We start from the raw sequence: 26,285 nt of genomic DNA, 5'->3' as shown, positions 1-26,285 counted from the left end.
CAGGCAGCAAGGATGTCCGTGCATTTTAATGAAACATGTTTAAAAGTAGTAACAGGCAGCAATGGTACCCATGTCTTTAAATTAAACATGTTTAGAGGCATCTAGGATACTGGTGCCTCTGCAGGAAGTTTTTAATGCTACCGAGAGCTATTTAGAAGGGTTTCAAGATGCAGGAAGCTTGAAAAGTTCATCAACCATGTAGGTTCACAAACAGTTCCTAACTTTAGGCACATTGGTAAGGATGACTCGCCAATAGTCACGCACAGGTCGATATTACCTGTTTGTAGCCACAAATACACCTACAAGGCTTTCTTTACACTTTAGCACGCCCAGTATTGACTCTTTCGTCCGTGCTCCCCCATAGCGCCTAACCAACAAGCACAGCATGTTCACCATCACTTATTCTGAATGGGAGTAGCAAGTACTGCCCACAGTCAACGCTTCCATTTCTTCATCTTCAAGCAACATTCCACCTTCAAACAGGGCTAGATCCGAAAAATAATGCCCACAGAAAGGAACTTTCAGTAGGCCCCCAGCCCTGGCGAAGGAGCCAGCTATGCTACTAGTAGGATCAAAAATATGCTCCCAGCAGCAAAAAGATGCTCCCTGCTGGTGTTACTTAAAACGCCAACTACAAGTGCTGGTCCAGGCTCTCATCACCTTGGCGAACACTGCCGCAACTGCAGTTCACAACACTGAAGATTGCAAACTTCCTAAGGTTCCAGGCCCGGTCATCTTATCTGCCAAAACTGGAACTTTGTAGAGGATGGCTAACCTCCATTAAAAAGCTCATTAAATATTTTGTTCGCCCATAAAGCACAACGAGATAACTACAAGCACTTCTCTTTACTCATCCAACAGCAATGCACTCCTTATGTCCTTATCCCTTCTCGGTTTCCTTCTGGCTGCAAATGCACTTCCTACCCCCTATGGCTTGTTGGATCATTGCAATTCACATTTCTTAAATTAAATGTGTATGTCTTTTGTTTTTTTAAAGATATTGGTAATGTTCGTGCCTCTCCCTTTACCATTTGCTTTTAGTGTTCTGGCAACTCAATGATCAAAATGAATGTAGCATTTTGTAATCCTGTTCACAATCTCCACAAATACACACCAGTAAGAGTGCTGAAAATATATTCTTCAGTGTTTATTGCAAAGACCCTCTAGAAACGCTAGCCCCTCCCGTAAGAAAATATCCTGCAAAAAGTCCATCGCTGTAAGGAAGGCAGGAAACATCAAGGTCTTAGTAATCTTTTCCTAAATTTGAGTTGTGTTCCTCGTGGTGGCTGCTCCACTCATATTTAAAACCTTCCTTTAAAATGTCCAATAAATGTTAGTTTTGTCAGCAAAGCGATGCACAAGTGCCACAAATACACAGCCCTTATCAGATCTGTTTCTAGATTCACAATTGGGGGAGTTTTTCCAGCTAAATCTTCTCTACAAAACCACCCATCCTCCCAAGCTTTCTGATTAAAAGTTAATGATATCTTCTTCACAGTGCAACCTAATTTTGCTTTCTTGACCAGTGTTTTTATGGCATATAATAGCTATGCATGGGTGGAATTCGGTCACTTGTAACACAGAGTTCCGGCCAAATTCCACTAATCGGCAAGTGGCAGATTTTTTTCCCATGAGATTCCAGAAATGCTAGCGACATTTGGTGCCCCAGGGCGCCATTTTCTAATGTGGAGGGTCGCAGCTTCTAGAGTAGATTTGCTCCTGCTCGAATAGATTTTCTAATCGAGCAGCAGCCAAATCATCTTGAATGGCCGCGAGCTCTTGTGCACCATATGGTGCAATTTGCGCTGATGTTTCAGTGATGCTCGCGCTACTGGTGCTAAATTTTAGTGTGAGCTGTGCAATATGCATATTTTCCACCCACTGGCAGAACTCTGCAGAATACCGGAGTTTTTATGTAACTGAGGAAATTCGCGGAGTGAAACTCTGCTAGTTCCGCCCACCCCTAATAATCAACTGTTTTGCTAGTAGGTGGTCGCTTTCCCGCACTGTTATCTCTCTTAGGGCCATGCTTATTTAAAAACAAGCTTGTCACTCTGCACAACAGTTCCCGTAACCTCTTTTATAATCATGGTTGTTTAACCATAAGCATGTCATTTTTGGCACTGCACAGCTTCAAGTAGTTTCACAACTTTAATCAGTGTTCTCCCTCGGATTTCGCATAAATGAAAAAAATCTAACAATTGTCCAAAGGAGAACTTTAATAGTTGAACACTTAACAAAATGAAATCTGGCGAAAAAGAATGACAGAATACGCAATGTGCGCTATTCAGAACATAAAAGTCACAGAAAAGTCTCTTAAATTCATTTTGGGTAACCCTTATAAACAAGCCTCTGAGGCTTTTCTTGCCTATATTCATTGTTGATTACCGTCATCCAAACTTTGGCAGAATTACTCATTTCCAGGCTAACAGCATATCTGAACTACAGATGAACAAATGTTTGAAATGGCAACATGTTATTTATTTTCTCATCCAAGCATAGGGCCTTGAAGATATCTTCCGTGCTGTATTTATTTTTTTTGTTTGTTTTTAAAGATGTGTTCGTTTTTTGTCACCCTTTGACCACTGTTGTGTTCCATGGACGGAGCACATCGGGTTCTCCTCGTTCAACTAACTGCTACTGCAGCTTGATGCTGTGAGTTTGCAACATGAAGGCTCCTCTTTAAACTTTGAAGACCGCATCCACAATCCCCGCACAGCAAAGTCGCATGTGATCTTGAAAATTACTCTTTCTGGGATTCATAACCTGTCCCCAGCCAACGAGAATCCCGGGAATTCCCTCATCAATCATCCAACCATGGTAATGCAGGGTAATTCACAAACCGAAATTAAACGGGCAAAAGTTTATGCCAGTGTTGTTTAATATACACAACTATTATATAAGATATTTTGAATGGTAGAAAAGTGTATTAAATAAGAACTTCCTCCATTAGTTGGTTTAACCTGTAGCATGGCATTATTTTTGTTTGGCCAGAGCCACCTAAACAGTGGTGTGCACACTGCACTCACGGGCAGCATCAATCTGTACCTCACTCAACAAACTGAAATCTTATTATGATGTGGCTTAGACAACCTAGTTCATCAAGAATATTTGTGCCAGGCTGGTGCGCCTTCAGGCAGTTTCATTCTATGCGCATCTACACTTTTGTCTGCATCCTGAAATCATAAGTTCTTCAACGAGTTTAATACTTCTCTTTCAAGTCTAAATGTAGTCATACATGCGTCCGTTTGTTAAGTTAGTAAGTAAAATTTGCTCCATCACATCAAGAGGAAAGTAATGCACTCAAACCAGGACAGTCACATGAGATTGCTGCAGACCACAGAATGGATAAATGCTCCTGCTTATGACACTAGGCCCGACAGTCCAGTAAGAGGACAAAACTTATGAGTGCTCTAATGGAGATAGGGAGGAACTCTGGGTGGTTTATAAACCAATTTGCTTAGCTCTTCAGTATGGACATTATTATAAGTGTGACAAAGAACACTGGATGTGGCGATGAATGGGGGGGGGGGTGGGACCTAGGAAGGGATGGAGAGTTCGAACTATAGAAGGGCACGGTTTTGGAGATAGAGATGGAGGGAGCACACTGATAAATATATTTACAGTCAGAGGGCGGGAATTTGCAGAAGCCTTTATTCCTATTCAGAAATCAGTCTGTATGGTTGTGATGGAGAATTTAGTAATCAATCTTAGAAAGGTTAAATCCAAACAATTATGGATTACACTTGTATACATTGCATAGTAAATGGCAGTTTATGGGCACTGCCAATAGCAAAATAATGTATTTAGACAAGAATTCATTAAACACGGGAAGAGTGAACTAGAAACAAGATTTTGGATCAGCAGATGGTGGTTTGGTGTCAATCCTGGATAGCTTTGCTAAAATAAAACATTAGTTCTCTAGTATGGTTCAGAAAACAAACCTTGGGGGTGCTTCACCTCATTTCTATTGGAGAGAAACCAGCTCCTAAGAAAGTGCCTCAAGCTCCTCTTATCGCCCAGTGTTATGGGTGGCATACAAGGGGTCGATTTTGCTTCCACGGTTGCTTGATAACCAAGTGGCGTTGCGGGGATATGTGCATGCCAAAACGGGAATCACCATCCACATGCGTGCTGATCACGCACAGCTATGCCAAAAGTAATCACTGGACTTCATCTGTGAACACAGCGGATGCTTCCCCTACCACATTGAGGAGTAAAAATCATAACAAAAATTCCTCCAAAAATTATTTCCCCCATTTAAATCTGCTCACCCCAAGAAGCTAGTCCAAATGTTTCTGCTTGATTTATTTTTACCTGATTAGTCACAGGATGTTTTATTGATACAATACTGATCACAGAATTACACATTTCGGATTCATTCAGTATTTTACAAGATGAATCCATTAAAAACAAACTCAGGGCAGGCTTAACTCATGATGAGTGCGGTGCAGTTTAGTAATGTCTCACTGAGTACTTAAGCCCTCTAAACTACCCAATAGGAAGGCGGGTCCGAGATCCCCCAACAATTTCCTATTGTCAGCAAACATCTATGTCCTTGAATTTGTACTTCTTTGAGCATTTCCATTCTTTGATTATAGCACAGTTTGAACTGTGCTATCCTTTTTAAATCAAGATAACACTTGCCAACTGTTGGGGGATTTTCCATCTTTTGGGCATCGTCAGGTACACAATAAACATCTTAAAAAAAAAAAAAAAAAATAATAATAATAATAATAATAATAATAATAATAATAATAATAATAATAATACCAGGATCAGATGAAGCCCTGCGATACACTGGATCTAGTAACATTCCAAGCCAACGCAGTCTAAAAGGGGACATTCCGTTTTTCATCACTTTCAGGCAATATACACCAGAGCTACATTCATCCTGCCAATCAGCACATGAGAAAGGAAGTTAACAAGTAATGGCTATTAACATTTGAACAACTTGAATTTATCTACAGATGACAGTAGATCAATGGAGCTCCAATAATTAGACAAAAATATTTTAAAAACTATAAATTGTCAAGACATTGTGGGTTTCATGCCTTTTGTATGTCATGAACATGAAGCATTTCACATTTGTGTCCTTATGGGCATAGTCCACATTTGTTTCAATTAAAAAGTCAAAAAGTTAATTAAAACTACAATGCTTAACGAGTCGCGACAGTGTGTACATGACCCGTGCTTCCCAGGTGTAGGGAAAAGGCAGCTCGCTCTTGTGTAATGCTTCAAGTGAGTGTGAAGAAACTGGAAGCTAAGGGTAGACTGATAGCTCCTTGTAAAGGCCTAACAGTCCATTAGTTAGGCCTATCAAAAGTATAAACACTCATTTCAGTCCAGTTCAATAAGGGGACACTCTTGAAAGCAAGCTGCACCTTCATGGATACATTTTTTTGCAGCTATCCAAGTGCTATTCAAAATTCTCTGGGGGAATTGATGGTCCCCTTGGATATATTGGTAGACATGTTTGTTTCGTCCCAGGGGACTGCTTGCTTGGGACTTCATCAGTATAAGGTCCAAGGTTCTATGAGTGGAAAGTAACTATTACCATTGAAAAATTTCATCTAGATATGAAAGCACTTCTCTCAAACAAGAGTCATACTTCCTTTTAAGTTGGTGCCATCCAACCTAGTGTAAGAAGAGAGGGAAAGTTCAACGTAAAGTGCTGTTGTGGAGCACACTTCAGCTAGAGGGCATGGTTCTCAACTACATTCTTGTATGCACAATCATAGTTGGAATGAATAGTAGTACAAATAGTTTCCATGTATGTGGCATGAACAGCCAAAGTTTGAAGAAAGGCCAATTAAAGTACCCAATTGCACGTTTACCTGCGACTTGTGCCAATGATCACTTCTATGTACGTCTTGTGAGTGGAAACGTACCTGTGAACCATCAATCTTTAGGTCTGGAATCCAGTCCTTAATCCTTGTAGCATTCGGTGTCTCATGTAGAAGTACTTCGAGTGGGCTCTCAGCTTCCTTATGGGATACTGTAGCCTGTCCGGAATAAGGGCAGGACGTAAAACGCAAGAGGGCAGGACATCCCGTCTGGATGATGGTGGCTGTAGTTGGTTCGAGAGTGTTGTGATCCTTACCTGATTACTGTACCCATTTCTGGCGGACTTTGACATATTTTTGAAGTTGTAACTAATATTTGGGTCCCTCAGCTATGCAGGATATGGTGAAAGCTATTTTTGGGGCAATGTACAATTTTTGACTGAAAAAGAAGTCTATATATACTTCTGGATTTCCAGACTTACTTGGTACGATGGATAGAGCGGGACTGTACAACACACCACCTCAGGAACTAGCCCAGGAGGTGGTAATGGGGCTTTACTGGGAACAAAGGGAAATACCACACTGAGTACCTTTGCACTTCATTCTTAAATTGCACAAAATCCCTCCGAACAAATAATTTTCACCTTCAAAAGAAAAGTTTCACTTCCAAGCAAAAGAAGAAAAAACCATGAGATGCTGCTTTGCCGCAGAAGAAGCACACCTAATCATTGCAGAATCTGAAAATAGACGGTTATGTGATAAGAGCCTTTTGTAAACCAGATGGACGATGTGATTGATGGGGGGATGGATGGGAAGGGACCGAAGAATTGAATAACTTCTATCACTGGATCAACAGTGGTCTACTAAATACTCAATTCGCAATCAAGTACGGGAATGAAGAAAAAAATCTATTTTTTTGACAAGACAGAAGGACAAATCTATATCAGACTGTTTCATAAACAGACAGGAATCCCATTTTAAATTTCAAAAGTAATCGCCCACACAGATAATCATATAATCACGCTGAAAAACTGAGTGTCAGGCTAAAAAACAAGGATAATACAGAGCATTTTTTTCTAGGAGAAAAAAGTAGAATCTGATAAACCCATGGGAAGCAGCCATTGAACCACAAAACATCAACTAGCAACTGAACAAGTTGTGCCAACACCGTCAGAGAGCATCTAACGTAAAGAAATGAAAATCCATAACTACTGGCACGTACTAGACAAATGAAAGTCCCTTATCGAAACCAGTGCTTGTATTTTGGCACCAACAAAATTTACAAGATCATAAGGGAAGACCAGAAGAAACCAATCGAAGACCAACCCCAACACTCTGAGCAACCTGCAGTTTAACACCTGTGACAGAGCATCATAAATACGGATCCTACACTTCAAGGAACCAAACCACTGAAAGGAAGGAATTTGCTATTAAAAAAAAAAACACGTAATGAAAGCCACTCCCTAACAACCTTCATTACATCTAAAAAAACAGACAGATAATTAAGATAAAGACTAAATCAAAGATAACGTGCAAAACACCAAAAGCAGGTGTAGTTGGAGCAGTCTCTGTAAGGAAATGAAATGACCCTGATGTAAAGGGTAAATACGCAGTTTACTTTCAGAACCAACCTCTCCTTGGAAGGTTGGTTACTAAAAAAAAGCAAAAACCAAGTGGAAGAAGTCAACATGGCGTCCTTCTCTGTAGTGTGCAGTCATAGAAGTATATTTGCAACAACTGCAGAATCATCATAAAGGTACCCACCAGGCAGGATGGAATGGGATGTCTCAATAGGGGCTGTAACTTTACTGGGGGAGGTGAGGTGTGACTCAGGGTGCCTCAGTACATACGAGGCGCACCCGCTGGAGTATTCTTTCTGCACTAATAAGGTGATAAGACCAAAAAATATCAACCAAGTCTCCACTACTGGCCTCCTCTGCAGACAGTTGTTTTACAAATGTGATTCACACATAACCAACATGTCTAAAATAATCAGTATGTCCATGGGGATTCACTGATGGTGGCAGGGAGAAGAAGAGGATTGTTCTTCCCAAAACCTGCAACTCTTGGATGACGGCTCCCCTCTGACGAAGATAATTTGGCTCTTGGGAGGAGCAACTGTGGTTTCTAGAACAGAAAAAGTATCCCCTACACCTGAATGAAGAAGGTATCCAGAATACAAAGAAAGTGATGCAATGGTCCTTTGCCTATGTACCTGGTGGGTATATTTGATCCGGCACACTTGACCTAAGTGGACATTCCCACTGAGCATTAGTTAGTTTGTTCTCCTGTATGCCAGAATCAATAATGAAGTGAATATGTCTATTAGGCTTGGAAAAATAAATGTGTCTAGGATTAAGGGGTGTTTTGCATACTGCTTTAGTTGTCCACTGTCTAGTCCAAAGTGCTGGGTTACTTGGAAGCCTGGAAGGCCAAGAAGATTTACAGAACCAAATACTGCAATAGCGATTCCAGCTTAAGAACCTCTTTTAACCTTAACTATTGATATGGTCAGTCAATAGCTTCCACTGCCCGAACCTCGGGCCAACTCTTTACCGCAGGGACCAGACCTTCTGGAGCAGTCGCTGGATGAAGCCATGGGGCCTAGCTCATCATTTCAAACTCCAAAAAAGAGACCACGTCTGAAGGCCTCTGTCATCCCAAACAACACTATGTGTCACAGGGCGTTTGTAGGTCAGCCTGATCCTGGAAAAGGCCCTACTGAAATTGCCCGTAAAACACTGATATTTTGCTCTTTTCTGCAGACATGTACTGAGTTCCATAGAACAGTCGTTCGCACTCAATTAGACTACAATGGTTATGTCTACAGTTTCCCATTCCTACTTCACTTTGAATTTCGTTGAGGAAACTACACAACACATTTGCATGTTTACAAACCTGGTTTACATTTAACCTTTTTTGCTATTTAAATGCTGTTGATCTGAAGAGTTGGTAATCCTTTTGCTCCAAGCAAAACACTCAATGTGAACCTTGTGCTTCAGCGTCGCTACTAAAAGTTAACAAAAGAACCGTACGAGTCTCTGGTTTGCCTTTGCTAAATCTACCACAAAAGTGTTTAGGGAGCTTCTCAGCATGAATTAAAAAAAAAAAAAAAAACCTTGCTCAAAAAGCTCACTCAACCTGCTGTGTCATTTCTCACAAAATACATTTTTGCTATTGTTTACCACCATTGCTTGGACATTTTTTTCACTTTACACCATGCTGCTTTTTGAAATGCTTATCATGGTCTTCCCTCCCATCACCATCTCTTCCTAATGAGCATCTCTTAACCTTACACTCACATGCTTTTAAAGCGTGGCTAGCGTGTTACAGGAGATTCCTTTAAAACACTCCTGACACTCAGGAAAATCTCATATCTTACCCTCCGTAAAGGTGGGGTGGAGGGGGGGGGGGGGGGGGGGAGAGAGAAGGTTGTTACACTGGTGATTGAGGTCAAATAAGACCCTCCCTGTGTTGCTTTATTCAGGTGCAGCTATTTTGATTTTGCTCAAGCACGTCCATGTAAGCTTAGAGTTGTGTTAATAAAAAATCAAGTCAAGGCGAGGCATGCCTAAAATTCATTCGCGACTTCAGACAACTATCAAACGTGGTTGCATCAAATAATGCTGGAAATGCATCATGCCAGGCGGTGTCAACATAAGATTGACGTGATGTTAGGATCCTTTAAGATAAATGGTCTTGATGGGAGTAGGCACAGTGGGAGAAGATTTTTGATATGAGGAACACTAAACGATAGTTTAAATGGATGCATGGGAGAATAAATTCAAGAGCGGATGACTTTGTAAAAGACGCGCCACATACTTTGTGCAAGGAATCAAAATACTGTCTGCTCAGACTTCAGAGTGGGAGTGGTATGAACAACAGGACAATATAACAGAACCATATTACCACTGTAATATCAGACCCATACAACTTGTCCCATATAGTTGGAAAAACTTCAATAAGAACTCTTACATCAACTCCGAGTGAGCAAGAATTGATTCCAGTGCTCAAATAGAAGTATGTCGTGATTTTTCAGTAACAAGCATGCCACTGAACAGACACACTGGAAGAGATCATTATAACAGAGTAAATACTATATGGTCTCTTAAGTTACCCCCATTAGGCAGAGGTTGTGAACACATTACCACTAACCATAAAACATCCATGCTTGAGTTTCTCCTCTATTACCCATCCTATCACCCTATACAATTCAAGTCGATGTATTGCCTTTGTAATACAATGTGGGGGGTCACATGAACCCCCTTTAACCTGCCCAGCTACTTGTATAAGGGACTCTGTCCACTCTTGCTGGCCTTTTCATTCCATTACCCTTGCATGCCTCCACTTCACCACGCTGTCCCCGCCTCCATGCCTTAAATGTATCTGTGTCACTTCCTGCCCACTCCAAAATTCTGCATCAAATACATTTACCAAGGTGTATGCTACAATGGAAAGCAAGGAATTCCCACTATTCTATGACCTTTTCTCCATTCACCGGGTACTGCTCAAGGAGTCTGAATTTCCACGTTAGGGTGGCTGGTTTACACCTCGGTTTACGCATCTATTTCAACCATTTTCTAGTGCATCAGAACCAACGTTTCCTACAAAGGAGTTATCCTCACAGCCTTATAGGGAAATCCTGGAAACTATGCAGTGAGACAATCTGAGAAAAGCATGTGGTCAGACACTGGCGCTAATCGTGTCCCTGAAGTCCTAGAGGAGGCTTCCACATCATTCTGCCCTGTACCGCTGCATCTCAACTTTGAAGCCAATCTAATAATAAACTAGAACAAGTACAGTCTACAATTTTGAGTGCTCATTCTAAAATTCTTGTGGATCTTTGAGTGCTTGTTACGGGGAAACACCGATTTATAAGTAATGAATGTGTTCTTCCCTTCCTCTCTTTCTTTGGAGGGGATCCTCAAAATCTAACATTGTGCCCAGATGAAGGGTAAATGTAGACAAACTACTTTGAGTTGATGGGTTTCTTTAAGACCTCCTGCTCATGAAGGAACCCGTGACGCCAACCTTGACCGCTGAAGAAGGCATAAAGAAAAGACCAGGCCACAACTTTACAATAGGCAGACAAACTTCATTCAGTCGTCAGCAACATACAAAGTTAAGTTGAGCATGGGTTTACCTATCCAATAAGCATTCAACAAACGAACTAACCAACCCACTTATGACATCGGTAGCAGACATTTGAATTTTTACAGCTCCTCCTTTGGGCATCATATGCTAAAAACAATTGGAGCATCAGAAAGTCCAGGCCTTCGCTGGACACAGTGATGATGCAGGCTTTGATCGCTGGTACAGGCTATCAGCAAGGTCACACACACATCCTAATGCCCTGCCGCTGCCACACCTTTGCTTTTCTCTACCTGATTTATCGCGTGCCTTTTCGGCATCAGCATGGATCTGTATGGCAGAACACCTTGTTGTAGAGGGAGGTCATCAGCACATGCAGCTAACTGAAGTAGGACAAAGCAGTCTCAAGAGCACACAAAAGGAATGGCTGCTATGACCTTCGAGTCCAAAGTTTCATGAGGGCATCAGCCTAGGGCCAAGTATATTTGGAGTTTTATTGATGTATTGTAAATGTATACATTATCACGTTATTCTCCGTTTTGATGGACTCTCTATCAGGTATTTTGTACCTGCTCCTGTGTAGTCTATGCAGCGTTATACGTACAGCATTCACGTTTATATGCCTTGTACATGCTAAAAATAACTAATAAACTAAAAAAAACTAGTCTTTTGACATCAGTATTTAACTTTTGCAGTCGGCTTTAACACCTTTAGCATCCTGAAGTGTGACTCAGAAGCTGGTCTGGGCTATTTCCAGTGAGCACAAATAGCAAAATCTCTATTGAAGAGTCGGTTCCTGTATCCACTGGATGAGATAAGTTTGGTCAAGGTACTACAATTTAGGTAGGACACACAAGGCTTTGCAGTGTAACTCTGGCACCGCTCATAGAATTTAACCATCTTCACTTTCTTTTATCAAACACGATTCTGATGAATTTTCAACTGACAAACAAGGAAGAGGACTAAAACATCTAGCTCAAGACATGAATCCATTGTAAGAGAGAGACGACTAGACAATGAATGTATATATAGAAAAGAGGCTGCAAAAATGATGAAAGCTGTACTGTAAGGTATATCTGTAATCAAGTACACCAAACCCAAATCACTCAAATCAACTTCAGCATTCAATATCTAATCCGGCATCCCACTATGACGAACTTCATAGACTAATCATCTCACCAAGTTGTACTTCAAAGACTAGCATCCCACCACGCAAAGACCTTCATAGACTAGCATCCCACCAAGCAGACCTGCACAGGCTAGGCATCCCATCATGCGGGCCTTCATATGATATCACCATGGTCATACACAGGACCCTGTACTTTCTCCACCACCTCTCCAGAATGGGGACATATTTGATACCCTACTTGCAGGATGCATCTCATCTAGCTATCATCAAGGTCAACCTGTAATATGAATTTGAGGAGCTCTGGATCATCCTGGGTACCCAAGATAGCCAACAAAGTCAATGTTGCTGTCAACCCCAGGACTGATGAACGTTCTGAATGTGATCTGTAAGTGCTCCTATTATGAAGGACCCGCTTCGCTCGGGCAAGGCATCCATCACTAATAATCAATTTGCACAATGACAAGCCAAGAACAAACACTCCTGCAAGTCCCACAAACAAAAATGAAATCTAGGGGGACAGAGCATTTTCTGTAATATGTCTGATCATCTGGAACTTGGTACCCTCTATCTGAAGGATATTTTCACATTTCCAAGCAAGCTCTCAAAAATGACTTATTTTAGACCTTTTGTGTAACTGGTGCCAAGAGACCATGCAAAAGGGCTTGGGCACTTTATAAATGTGCTAATTCACTCATACTAATTTCTAAAATGGGTGAAGTGTATAGCATCCCCAGAAGGTATAATAAAATGCCCGTCCTCAACATAACCGTGAACACAAGCAGTTTGAGGACTCTGTACCTTTGCAAACCCCCGGGATATGCAAAAACGTGCTCTATGAAGTATTTTAATCAGCACTAACCTCAACGCAGACTGGATGGTCATTTCCCTGTGCTGAGGAGGGCATCACTTAAGTCCACTTGGTTCTCTTAGCCATCTGTCCCTCAGGTCTTTAAAGGATGAGAGGAAGGTTCTTAAGAAGATAGCTTTGCATCCAAGAGACTGCATCAGCAGCCACTTCAGTCATAAGACATCACATGGCTTTAAGAAAACAAAATGTACATAACGCGCCAAAACCAATAACAGATCAAACAATCTAGCCGGCTTAGCATACAAACGAGACATAATGGAAACATTGGAGCACAGTAACCAAAGAGTCATGGATGTGCATATTTATAGTTTTTGTAAATTGCTAAATAATCCTCTGCAGCTGCCTCAAGCAACTTGGTAAGGAAGAGGGAGACACATGAGAGAAGAGTCTAGCAAGTGGAGGCACTCGTGCTTGGGGCGTTGCTAATTCATTCAACAGAGCCTAGCAGCTGTCATTCTTGCTGTGCCATTTGCTAGGCCCCGTGACACCTTTGTTAACCCAAGCATCAGAGATCACTAAGGGAATGTCAAGAAAAGTAACAGCATGTAAGAGCCTTGATTTCACACCAGCATTCTCCTGAGCCCTACTTCAACAAACAGGAAGGCATAGGTTTAAGGTAAGTGACCTCACTTGTGTCTGCTAAATTGACATCTTTGGGACACGACTAACAAACCAGCGGTGTCAGCAAGTCCATGTGAATGCCCGTTGTTGAGCTTGCGGCATGGCTGCTGCCTGATGGTCCATGGAGGTTGGGTGGTATCCGGCTACATATGGCAGAGGTCTGGACAGCTAGGAGACGGGGGGGGGGCATGGAAGAAAAGTGCCTTTGCTTCTCTGTGGATCTCATAAGTCTGTTTTAAACCTTGTGTGCTGCGCGAGAATGCATAAAGGAGGGTGACCTTTGAACATGTAGTGGGTATGAGGAGATCTTCCTCCAAAGCATTACTAACCATTTGCATAAGTGAAGAGGAAGTTAAAGGACAAAGGCCTCACAATAAAGGCAAAGGATAAGGCTGAAAAACCTGGAAGAGAAAGCCATGGTGTAAAAGTGTAAGGATTTAAATACATGGAGTCCTACATGACAATTCTCCTTGATCGGCAGCCGGTGGAGGAACAGCAGAGCAGACATACTGATGGTGGTAGGAGACATGCAAGCTTTGCAGCAAGGACTGCTGGGGTTTTGTTTTTATTGGGAGACCCATTCAATAGCATTTAAATAAAGCAAATGGGGACTTTACGATTACAAAAGTTTTTGAGTTATTTAAAGTAACCGATAAGGATGACAGGACACGTTTATGGGGACTGCTCACATCTATGGGGTGAAACCAAGGCCAATACTGATCACTTTTCCAAGGTAAATATAAAATGCTAAGTATTGTTTTGAAGAAAATCAAGGCAGGACCAGTACTAAATAATAAGTATGACGTGCTCAAGTCCGCGATATCCTTACGATGTTACCACAATCCAAACCTGGACCCGGATTGAGGTCTGAAAGGGCCTTCACAGTTTACCCACCTAGGACCCCTAAAGTCACCTCGGGCTGGAAGAATATTGGGGTTTGAGGTGCTGAACTGTACCCGCTATCCCTGGCAGCCTCAGTCAGATAAGGGGGACCTTGACTCAGATAGGCACTCATGTCCTACCTTTCTAAGGAGCATCACACACGGGTTAGCTGCATGTGAAAATGGCTTAATGACAAGGTTTAGACTACTATGCTGGGCTCAGGCCACTGCTCACCAAGGATGCAAAATGCACAGCATAGAAAACGCTAAAAAACAGGGGTATTCGGATGTCTATAGATATTAAGGGGCCATCAAAAGCTATTACCAATTTTTCACAAGTGTGGTACTACGAGTTTGTAAACCTCGCCAGTTATACTTTCTAAGCACTTGTTCAGCAAGGTGTCCGGTAATTTCCCAGTGTGAGAAAATGTCTACAGTATCATGTAGGTGGCCAAGATCTCAAGGCATGCATACTTTAGTAGAGTAGTGATAACTGCATGTTTGAGCTCTGGATGGACTACAGTGGCTGACAGATGTTTCCACTGGTGATAAAAGGCTCCACGGTGAACAGTAAGAGGTTTAGTACCTGCTGATGTCCTTTTGAGGCAATCATTTCTTGAAATGATCTCAGTGAGTTCTGGTAAAGATTCTGTGGGATGTTCTCACTTCCATCTGTAACTTGATTTATGTTACTGCTGAACTTATCTTGAAAGGCAATGTTGCTGAGAAGGGGGGTCTATGCATGATGGTAGCATTTATTCTTTCTATGCGATAGGATTTGTGTCATCAGTGTAATATATATTTCCCCATGACAAAATACTTCTTTGTGACAGAACTGGATTCTATCACAAATACTGCTAATCCTCTTTAACCTCCCCAAGCCCTGTCCTTTATTGGAGTATGATAGTTTATTGGGAAGGTGTAAGGCAGATGTGTGTCAGGGCAATAAGGTTTATTATAGAACATTCTGCCCTGAGGAGCGCACACACAAAATTTATTTTGGTGTCGGTGACGTAAATGGTTTCTTGCTTTGATGGAGTTTTGTGCGGATTAAATAAGAAATTCTAGCTGTTGGTTTGACATTGGAGTGCATGGAGAGGATACAAAGGTATTGCTTTGTAATAGTCCCTCAACACAGGTTATTACGCCCCACAGCTACCATGACATAACAATGTGGATTACAGTGAAAGTGGAATTAAAAGTTGGTGCTTTGTGGATGTCATTGGACCTAAAGATATAAAAGTAGGCAAGAAATCAAATTCTGTGATCATCATGTTTGGTAGAGAGTTGGAGTCTGGGGACGCCCAATGGCAGAAAAGTGGACTGGGTAGACAATTCCATCCCTCTCCGTATCATAAGGGGGAGCCAGCCTGGCAGCACAGAGCCCTTCCTGACATCTTTTGAGTGTAGTAGAATGTTTGAGAAGATTACATCCAAGCTCCGCGAGAAGAATGATATCTCCCCTTGTATCAGAAGCACCATATTGTGAACAAGGTTGATTGCATGAGTTAGAATTCCCATCCCATGAAGCAGAATGAATTGGACCTTTAATACACAGGAAGTGGGTTTGAGAGTCGGGACAGTGACTAAAGGGAGGCCATAAGAAAGAACTTGATCAAGAATAGTGGAGACTTCTGCACACCAGCAGCGCCCCCTGACAGGTGGATAGCATGTCCCTTTTTACCTTTCCCTTAACCTTGCTGTCTTAACTCTGTCTGCTGTCTCAGAGAGAGGGAATACCCACAGCTTGCCTGCTTGTATAAAAACATTCTAGACATAATGAATGTCTTCCCAGGCAAGAAAGTTAATAAAAATGACTCTTGAGGCTGAAATACTGTCCCGAGTGGAAGTGGTGAACATTTTTTTGGATGCAACCCAATTTTGGATGCCTCATCTCTGTCAATCAGCAGCACTGTCTCGGTAGCTCTGAGAAAGAATCGATTCCTCCGTTTTGTCATCACGTAGTCAGAGGGCCTTTCATGGACTCTTGCTGGGTCTGTAAAATAGGAATGACCTTCTGACACCACAGAAAAAGTCAGGTACACATGCATCAGCTGCAGGGAGGTGTGTGACCAAGGGTTGGAGCACAGCACGTTACCTGTACTTCAAATTAACCTTGCAAGCGAAGTGCATTCCTCAAAGTCAACGCTATACGTCCATCCTCCCCTTACACGAGAAGAACATAATGTACAACTGCACAATGGGAGCGTTAGCAGGTCACTGCCACCTCACAGGCGTTCCTTTCACTCCCTCCTAGAGGTTTATGTGGTCTCTGGATGAATCCAAAGGGCACTGCTCTAAACCACGACCCAGCTCCTGGCCGCCTCTCACACACCTGCTCAGCCGTGTCTTCTCCAGTCCTACCAGCTGACACTGGTTCATCGACAAGCGTAGGGGCAGTCCCTTCTGCATTAAAAACAAGCAGCGAGTAAAGAAACCCAATCAGGAACCTCTGATGCCCAGACGTTACTGGGGCCATAGATGTGCCGGCCTTTCATCTCTACTGTACTGTATTGAATACGAAGGTCCTTTGTCAGTTTCTAGACACTTTCATATCCTGAACCCAAAGCAAGTGGCTTCTCAACTAATGCATGGGACTCCCAAGTTTGTGTTCATATTATTTTGAACAACAAGCTTAATGGTTGGGGAGTCCTGTTGGACTTACCTGGAGCACCCGACACGGCAGGTCATTCTTTGGAGCCACCAGGTGAGAACTCATGACTGGCTTGCTTCACTTTTATGTCACTGAAGCTGGTAAGTTAAAAAGGAACACCCATCACCAATATAGCACGGCGGCAGACAGCAGCAAAAAGGAAGAGGCAGAAAAAATGGCATGGAGGTCATTTAGGGGTAGTGGTTGGGACCCCTAGCTTGCTCCTTTGCACCCCTGGCCTCAGCGGTGGCAAAGGCAATGCCAAGAAAAGGCAATCATTTCAATATTTGTATTCATGTTTGTTTTGAGGAGCTGAGACTTTAATAACATGTTGTAGTTGGAGGAAAAGAAAACAAAAAAGCATAGCTTCGTAAAACAAATAAACACAGCAGTGCAAAGTACACTCTTGTGAATAAAATAAAGAAATGAAAACATACACATTTTTAAACAAGAACTTTCTGATTTTCATCATTGTGAACACATGGAAAATTATGTTTAAATAAAAGCCTCACTTCTGTGCTCGAGTGCTTGATGCTACACAAAATATATGAACAATGCTAAGGAATATGCGTTACAGAGTTCACACTCAATATATGGTCTACAAGAAAAGATACAGGTGGACAAAACCACTACTGTTTTTTAAATCTTTTTGTTTGCTTTCTACATTTGATGCTTTGGGTATACACTTGAGAAAACACTAAGGGCCTCATTACGAAGCTGGCAGCCCTAGGACCGCAGTCCTCCCGGTGATGGTCAGACCGCTGCAACTGTGGCGGTCTGACCGCCACATTACAACCCTGGCAGGTGGACCCGCCAGAGAACCACCGTCTCTGCCGAGAACATGGTTACGGATGGGTAAACGGCGGTCAGAGTTGTACTCAGCCAGGGTGAAGCTGAGTTGAGCGCCGCCTGGCCGATTACAACCCCGCTTCCTGCCAGCCTTCTCATGGTGGGGTCCTCACCATGAGAAGGCTGGTGGAAAGCCAGTCCCGAGAGCCCCTTAGGCCGCCTGGCTCAGTACCTTCAAAATGGGCACTGTCTGGTCTGCAGACAGTATGCACTCCGAGGGTGCTGTGTGCTATGGTACTGGCCTCGGCTCCCTTACCAATATCGTAGCACTGTTCCCATAGTTCAGCCCATCGGGAACCAAGTACTACAATGCTCCTGCCAGTCAGTCTTCTTCAGTCCTACCAGTCAGTGGGACCGCCAAACTTATAATAAGGCCCTAAATCATCTCAGTTTGTTATAAAAATCATTTGGTTTCCCCGTGTTTTTTTTTTTTTGCACTATTGTCTTCTCTTCCAGTAGACATTTTTTCAGGCAATAAAAATGAGAAAGGTGCAATATTTCTATTGTGTCAACCAGTGGTGTAGCGTGGGTTGTCAGCACCAGGGGCAAGGCAAGTAATTTGCGCCCCCTAACCCGGGGCAAGGCAAGTAATTTGCGCCCCCTAACCCGTGGATTTTAGCACTCGAGTCTCTTCCAAGATGTTGCGCCCGGCCCCCCCTGCACCCCCCACGCTACGCCACTGGTGTCAACACACTATTTAAAACGGAAGTGGTATACAGAGACATTTAACTGTAGTAGTAAATGTTGTGTTACTTTATAATTGTGAGCTTAAGAGGCTCTTAACTTCAGCAACATTAGTTATTATAATGTCATCAGGATTAAGGTCATATCACTGTCTGGAAAGAGTGTCAAAGATCATGTGAAGTCACTTCCTGTGAGGTCACTGGGTCAAAGGGTGGTTATGTGATGTCTCTTGTGCTACCGCTAGCATTTTAGTGAACTGGCGCCCATGAAAATGGTGCATAAAGGGGTGGAGAAGTGGTTGGGAGGGTACATTTGAAAAGCAAAGCATAAGGAATTTGTTGGAGGCGGCTGCGGTTTAGGGCAATGGAAGATATGGATATTGCATGCATGAAGAGGAGACACGCAAACACTACTGACCCAACTGCACCTCAAGGGAGTAGTTAGGGAGCTATTATTTTTTAATACAACAGCTGTGCTTTAAAAAAAGCAAGTACCGCCAGGTAGTACTGGGAGAGAGAGGGCTATGACAAAGGATGGAGTGACAAAGCATGGCCAAAAGAAGCAAAAAAGACTGCAATGGACATTGCAAAACCCTTAGCAAATTAGTACGGAGTATGTAGCAAGACGCCCCAAAAAATGAACAAATGCAGAACAGAAACAGCAGCACAAGGGAGTTCAGTATATTGAATTTACATCATTGGGTTGTGCCACAGAGCTGGCCAAATGGGGAAGTCTCCTAAAAACACAAATATCTATTAAACCTCTATTGATGTTAATACATAGACGATGAAGGAGTATTACGGAAAATTGCGCCATCAGATTAGGCAGAACTGTATTCCTCACCGATGATATCAACCCTATCCGGAGAGAAGATATTTTATCACGTCTGATGAAATTACAACATGTGGAGCTAGACTGAAACAGTTGAATAAATATTTGAAAAGGCATTTTCTTCAAGGCAATGTATACACAAACTACAGTGCTCCACATTCTGCAAAATATTTCTTTAACTACAATTACAGTGTTGGAATGAGCTTGCCCATTTGAATTGTGCTACTAACACACTATGATGCAAGGCAACACCAGTGTCTCTCGATGTGTGGAAAGCCTGTCACGGAGAAAAATAAAAATGAACTTTCCATAGGGCCCGTAGCCCCACTTCAATGAGACATGTAGTTAGAGACACGATGGTTCCTGCTTTTGCATTATAGAAATTCTCTGAATTACTTTAGTTTCTCTTTAACCTGTTGAAATATCGTAGACTAGGTGGGATGTGCCTGGTTTCAACTCGGGTGCAAACACTGCATTAGACTGGCCACTCCTAGAACCTGCACTACACCCCTACCATGGCTTAGTGGTCATGGGGGAGGGATGGGCAGGATTTGAGAAGAGAAGCAGAGGATGGGCTTGTGAGGCACAAGGGAATGCTGGGCCAGGACAAGAGAGGTGCAGGCTGGATTGAGACAAGATGAGTGATACAGATGGGAAGACGGAGTCTGGGCAGAAACGATGAGCGCAGCACTGGAGGCTCTGCAGCAGGCAGGCAGGCAGACAGACAGACAAAGCACTCCCTGTATGACTGAGCTGATGTCTGAAATGCTGGGAGGGAATGATGATGCAACAGAATGTTAAATGTGTAGAGTGGAAACCTGTATAAAGTTAAAGTTGGTGCAAGGACAAAGCTGTGACTAGAACTAGGTACCAAATGTTCTACCCATGGACCTATAATATGATTAATATTTCCTCCTCTACCCGACTGGCTTTTGACCCATCCTTGAAGAAACCTACTCAGGGCTTAACAACAGCACCTGAATGGTGCCAGGCGAGTGTTAGGGAATTAGCCCTGGCAAGCACATGGCACTGATACAGGAGTGAAAGAAGTCCGAGTGCTTCAACAAAGATCAGAGTGCTTCAGATACAGAACTGGTACAGAGGGAGGGCAAACAGGCTGTTCCCTTCTACACTTATGGATCCACATCTGGAATGACATCCTGGCATCAATGATGGTCGCCCCAACCTCCCTCCAAATAGCATATGACACCTCTTTAAGATCACCATGGGCCTGATTCTCAAACTGCACTCGGTAGTATAATCTATAGGACTACAGAACATACAACTAAATATAAGTTTTGCATATACTTCTATGTGCAGAATTCTCCATCCTGACTGCGGAGCCTCCGCACATGTAAGTATAGATTTCAGTAGAAAATACGGAAGAGACATGGGGGAGTAAGAGGGGAAAGGAGGGCAGGGTTACTACTACTGGGGATGGGATTAGGGAGAAGTAAGAGGGGTTTAGTGATGGTTACTGAGGAGTTTAGAGAGGGACGTCACCCACCGACACAAAAATCTATTACCTTTCTCTGGGGGTGACGCTGTGGAACTTACGCTTTTGTAACAAGTTTACACTCTGTAATACGTTTACTAACTTCGGTAATCGCAGACTCGAAGTGTAAACTTACTAAACAAAAGTGTAACTTACCTTTTTAAATCAGGCCCTAAGTATTCTAGTCACAGTATTCCGCTCTTCTTTTATTCACTCAGGGACTGTATCTTTTGTTTTGACCATGTAAAGTGCTCTGCTGCCTTTCTGCTAGGCTCAGGGTATACAAATACTAAAAACATAAGTACAAACATATACAAATACAAACCAACCCTAAAGTAACTCCGGCCAGCTTCTACAACAAAGTGACCACACTAAACACGTCTACAATAGCTGGTTTTAGGCATCAAAACAATGTGGAAGGCTACTCCTCGTGAACTGTGGGATGCCAGGGGTATTTGCCTGGGAGTTTACACTCTGATGATCTATGTTCTTCTACCTTCTATGCGCTTGTGGAGAGCCAGAACAAAAGGGGGGCGAGGGGGACCCCCGCCGGCCCTGGAGCCGACACACAACTCACTCACTAGGTAATTATAGGTAAAGGTCCAGTACTTGGCTGGTCCAAGTTCGGAAATGTCACTAAACTCATCCTACGACGACCCACTGACTATACCCATACCTGTGTTTAACTCAAGGACAAACATGCCAGCAGGTATTACAGCTGACTGAATTAAAGAAACATTTTATAGTTTCGACAGCAATCAGAAGTCCACCTGATCATTTGCCTACCTTACCTGAGGATTGGAAAGGTCATTGACATTACCTGTTCTCCTCTCCATGAACTTTGAAGCTGCTACCACAAAGTGAACAGAAGGGAATCTTAAAATAAGTTTGCATTTATTTATTGTAATATTTAGTACCCCGTGGCTTAGCGGTGCCTCCGAGTTATCACATGCTCTAAATGCCTGGCCCACTGGCAGGCAAAGCACAAATACTATTCATAATAAATACAATGTGTCCATGTAGAGTTGAATAATTCTGGCTGCAATAATAGAATCTGGAGCGCTGTGCCCTGTACATGGGTCTAATGGTATACCAACGACATGAGCAGATCGGGGTTGGGTCGAAAAATACGTGGAGGTTTCCCCTGGAAGTCAAACAGGGACTGACCAAGCCAAAAGGCTCACATTCTGAGTGAGAAACAAAAACATCTAAAAAGCCTGCTGTGGTACAAAAAGGAACATTTGCTTTCTTTATACAATGCGCCTGTGAGAAAAATAAAATAATTTGCGATGTTTCAAAGTTCTTTTGAGATGTTAATTAGCGTTCCATTCACTGCAAGGCGTGCACCCTCCTTAGGAAGCAGAATTACACGCCAAACCACCAGCATGAAGTGAGAAAGTTATCTTCCACAGTTGCATCCAAAGCCCACTCTCAGTACATCATCAAGCATTGGCACCAATCAGTGTGCAGACAGCAGTGCTGTCAAGCCAGTCCTAAGCAACAGTACACAGTGCTTAATTTGTAAATAAAAAAACATGCCGGCGCCCAAAGCCCTATTCTTAAACACGTGGCTGCTGCAATTAAATGTGGGAACAGGGTAATACTGAGGCAGCGTAATCCTGAAGCCATCTTGGCCTCTTCAATCCGTTTACAGCCACTCCCTGCCCCTTCCGCTCACTCTTGCAGCTTTCTGTTTTCTCCTTTTGTGACGCTTTTTCGTTTTTCCCTTCCTCCGTCTTTCCCATATGTGTCTTTTGCTCGCAGCAAATGCTTGAGGCAGAAGAATAAGCCCCGGCCCTCAAAAATAAGTGCTGGTGCTTAGCACCGGAAACAACAAGCACAAATTAAACACTGATAGTACAGGACAATGTTTAGGGGTTCATATCAGTGCAGATGGATTTTTAACAACATTGGTAAGAGAAAAGGGATAAAAGCATCCCTCAGTTCTCAAATACCACCCACTGGGACTACATTGAGGCAAATCAAGGGTACTGAGGCGCTCACCTTCCTTCGAGACGGCTGCATATATATATATATTTATCAACCAAAAACACCACCCTGGCACTCCTGAAAAGCGCGTAGATGCATAACATGACAATACCATTTATCATCGCAAAGTCTTGCTTCTGTACTTCAAATCTCATCACAGAAAGCACACGAAGTACTGGCTGCCTTTTGTTTGTTAACGTATTGATTTATTGCATTTCTGGTATCTTTCACTCCTGGAAAGCAACCAACTCATTATGACCTCCACAAATGCGTCGTAAAGTCACTTCATAGCACAGTTCAGGAACCGTACAACAGGGTGAAGAAATGTGGTTTCTTTCATTAATTAAAAATGGAGAATTTTTATTTGCTGGGCAGCTATCATTTTGCAACCAACAAGTGCTACAAATATTGTGCAATCCAAAAGAAATACTTATTCTGGCTGCTTTGGCGACTACCTAGCCATTCTGGGAGTAGCAGCCATTGTACTACTAAATATCCTGCCTGCCCCACTGCAGAGAAAACAAAAGATGGTAGGACGAATGCTTACAAATAGTCTAAACCGCCAGAAGCCACTCTGGGTAGCTTTCCAACCCATCATTTTTTGTCCACAGTGCCACGCTCGACAGAGGCCTGGCCGTAAGTACATCAGTACCAACCTTGCTCCTGTGAGACAAGTCCATTCCAAGCAAGGCCTGCTCCAGGCGAGAACACACGCAACCCAGAGTGGTTTCGGCCTTAGCAGACCTATTCAGGGAGGTATGGCTTGGATCCCATAGCTCTGTGATCAAGGGACTCACGCTTGAGCAAACTCTTGGCCCCATGAGATGTTACTTCACACACAAAAGGCGATGAGAGGAGCGCTTGTATCGAGTATTATGTAAACCACTGGCCAATCATCAGGGTAGCATTTCACTCTATAATTTTAAGCATGCTGTGCCACTCTAGACGGAGGCCACCTTATGCAAATAGGTACTGACCCTGCTCCTCATTGGTACAGCCCCTCCCGATCTTGGAGGAAAGGCTCACTCTAGAGGGGAACACAAGCAAACCCAAACAGGCTCCAGCCTCGTTAGTCCTCACCAGTGCAACAAGACTCCAGCTATACGTCCCATACAACGTCTAAATAGGATAAAACAGATCTTGGGTTGATTGTGTTCCCTTTCTGAGGGGTCCTGGCCTAGCAGTTGGGGCTAGATCGTTCCTATTGCAGCAGGACCAAGGCTGATTTGTGTACAGCGGATTCTGAGGCATGGTGGGCGAGAACATAGACTGGCATGCAGCCAGGAGTAATTAACAGTGTTTGAAATTAAAGTATTCCACCCATCACTTTGTGTTCCTGAGTGCAAAGGGTGTGGCCAGTACATAGACCCCGTGCTCAATATGCCACAGAATGTAAGCAATGTCTAATGGGCAAGGCCTAACTAGGCCAAAACCAGCCTAGGGCTGGTTGTGTTCCAGCTCAGAGGGGACCAGGTCAGGCAGTTTGGTTGGACCGTCCCTACAATCCCTACTCAGTCTGATTTGCATATGCATTACTCCTCTCAGAAATCGTACTGAGTGCATACAAAACGATGGACTGGGATGCAGCTAGGGTAATTGCCGGTGACTGAGATTAATCAAGTAATCCACACAGGACTGTTTTGTTTTCCAAATCACAGATAAAGTCAGAAATACAAGACCATTCAAACAATAACACCTTTTTTCAACTAAGACGCCAACTCGATCAGAAGAAAGCATGAGATTTTAAGTACATCTTAATCGCACTCCTACCACCGACTACAAACATTAGCAAAAACCAACTGACAATCGCGGGGAGTTCCCGAAACTCGTGAGATGCGTAGAAACGAGGCCTGAGAGGAGGCAGGCGGAGGAATGAGCGGGAGCCGCAACGCCACAACTGAAATGCAATTATTTCTGCAAAATGTAATTTTACCAAGCCAATAAAAGCTTCTCAGTTGAAGGCTGGCTGAGAACTAGGAGAGAAACACTCCAGGCATAATGGCTGCAGACGCCATTAGCGCGGTTTGTTTGGGTGGATAACGTGTTCGCGCGAAATTCAATTACGGAAGTGAAGTCATATCGGTTACGCACCTAAACAGCCGGCGAATGGCATGTTAAACCTTTTACGCCGCTTTCAAAAGCGTATTTCTTTGGTCCCGCAATGTATTACGTGCGTGATTCACGCGCCTACAAGACGTGAATAGGTGAATGCACTGAAAGTCAAAGGACAAAGCTGCATAGACGTCCGAGGCTGCCTTTCGCCCTGCTCTGGCTCACTGCCTAGTATCAAGGAGCTGGCGAGGTCTCCCAACCTTTCTGGCGCATGAGTCAGCATTACGCGCCAGAGTCAGGAATAATGACTGGTTCTGATGCAAGAGGCATTACAAATGTGCATTCGTTTCACACCGAAGCCTGTGCTTGAGCTGTCTGGGGAATGAATCACTGGAAATGCGGGGATATCAAGCACAGCTGAAGTGCGGTCGAAGCATAACAATGTAGGAGGCGGGCTAGTCTAGTCACCCCCTCTCCACAACTACTGCGCTATGGGGGTGTTACGGCGCCGAGGCACTCCACGCGTCACTCAGAGGACGCCAGTTTTCTAACCATTCATTCAAGTGCTCCCACGTAACGCTGTATTTCTATGCTCCCCGTGAAAATCTGAGGCGAGGCCTAGGAATGAACCCAGAAATGTTAATACGGCATTAGTTACTATCCTTACTTCACTTCTTGAATATCTGGAAAGAGTATTTTCAAATACTTTGTGTTCGACGGGGCAGGAAGGGATGCGTGCACTGCAGTTTCATACCCACGCGAGGTGTTGCCCACGGAAAGGCAGGTGGCTTCAGCGTACAGAACACCGTCCTCATGTTGGCATCACAGGTGCCACCTCACACTCGCCACCTACAAGTTAAGGTGCGAGTCCTACCTGGGCAGAAAGCTGGGCAGGGCTGTAACAACTGTCAGGTAGATAAATAGGAGACAGTTTAACTGCTCATTATTAGGATGTAATGGCATAATCTAAATCTGTACAAAAGGTGCTATCATTTGACCAATACGACTACTGAATGATCACCAATGCGTCGGATGGCTTTGAGGAGCCCCTACAAGGACATAACAGAGGAGGTCTTTTAACCAAAAAACCTAACAGTTGGGAGATTAAGTAGTGAAGATGATTAGAAGAAGACTAGTTTTGGCAATGCCAAAGGTCTGGATTTGGCTGGCAGCATTTTGTTTTGGCTTTGCCAATGCTTGTTTCGTAAAAAGTGAAACAAGCAGGACCCCCAAGAGGGTGAGCCATTTTGGGACTCTGACTCAGCCGAGTCACAAAAAAAAGTTGAAAGAAAAAAAAAAAAAATGGGAGTGGGTAGGCATACTCTGACCCCCTAGCGCTGGTGCTGCCCCCTCCCC

The 26,285-nt window shown here is 43.3% G+C and overlaps 1 protein-coding gene across 2 annotated transcripts in view; it reads right to left on the bottom strand.

Moving 5' to 3' along the window:
- Window positions 1-26,285, bottom strand: part of NACC2 (NACC family member 2) — a 264,936-nt gene that overhangs the window by 75,501 nt on the left and 163,150 nt on the right. The window lies entirely within an intron of this gene.

This window comes from Pleurodeles waltl, chromosome 6 (genome assembly GCF_031143425.1).
Source record: "Pleurodeles waltl isolate 20211129_DDA chromosome 6, aPleWal1.hap1.20221129, whole genome shotgun sequence".
NCBI lineage: Eukaryota > Metazoa > Chordata > Amphibia > Caudata > Salamandridae > Pleurodeles > Pleurodeles waltl.
The sequence above is the reverse complement of the archived record's forward strand: the minus strand, read 5'-3'. Positions and strand labels throughout refer to the sequence as shown.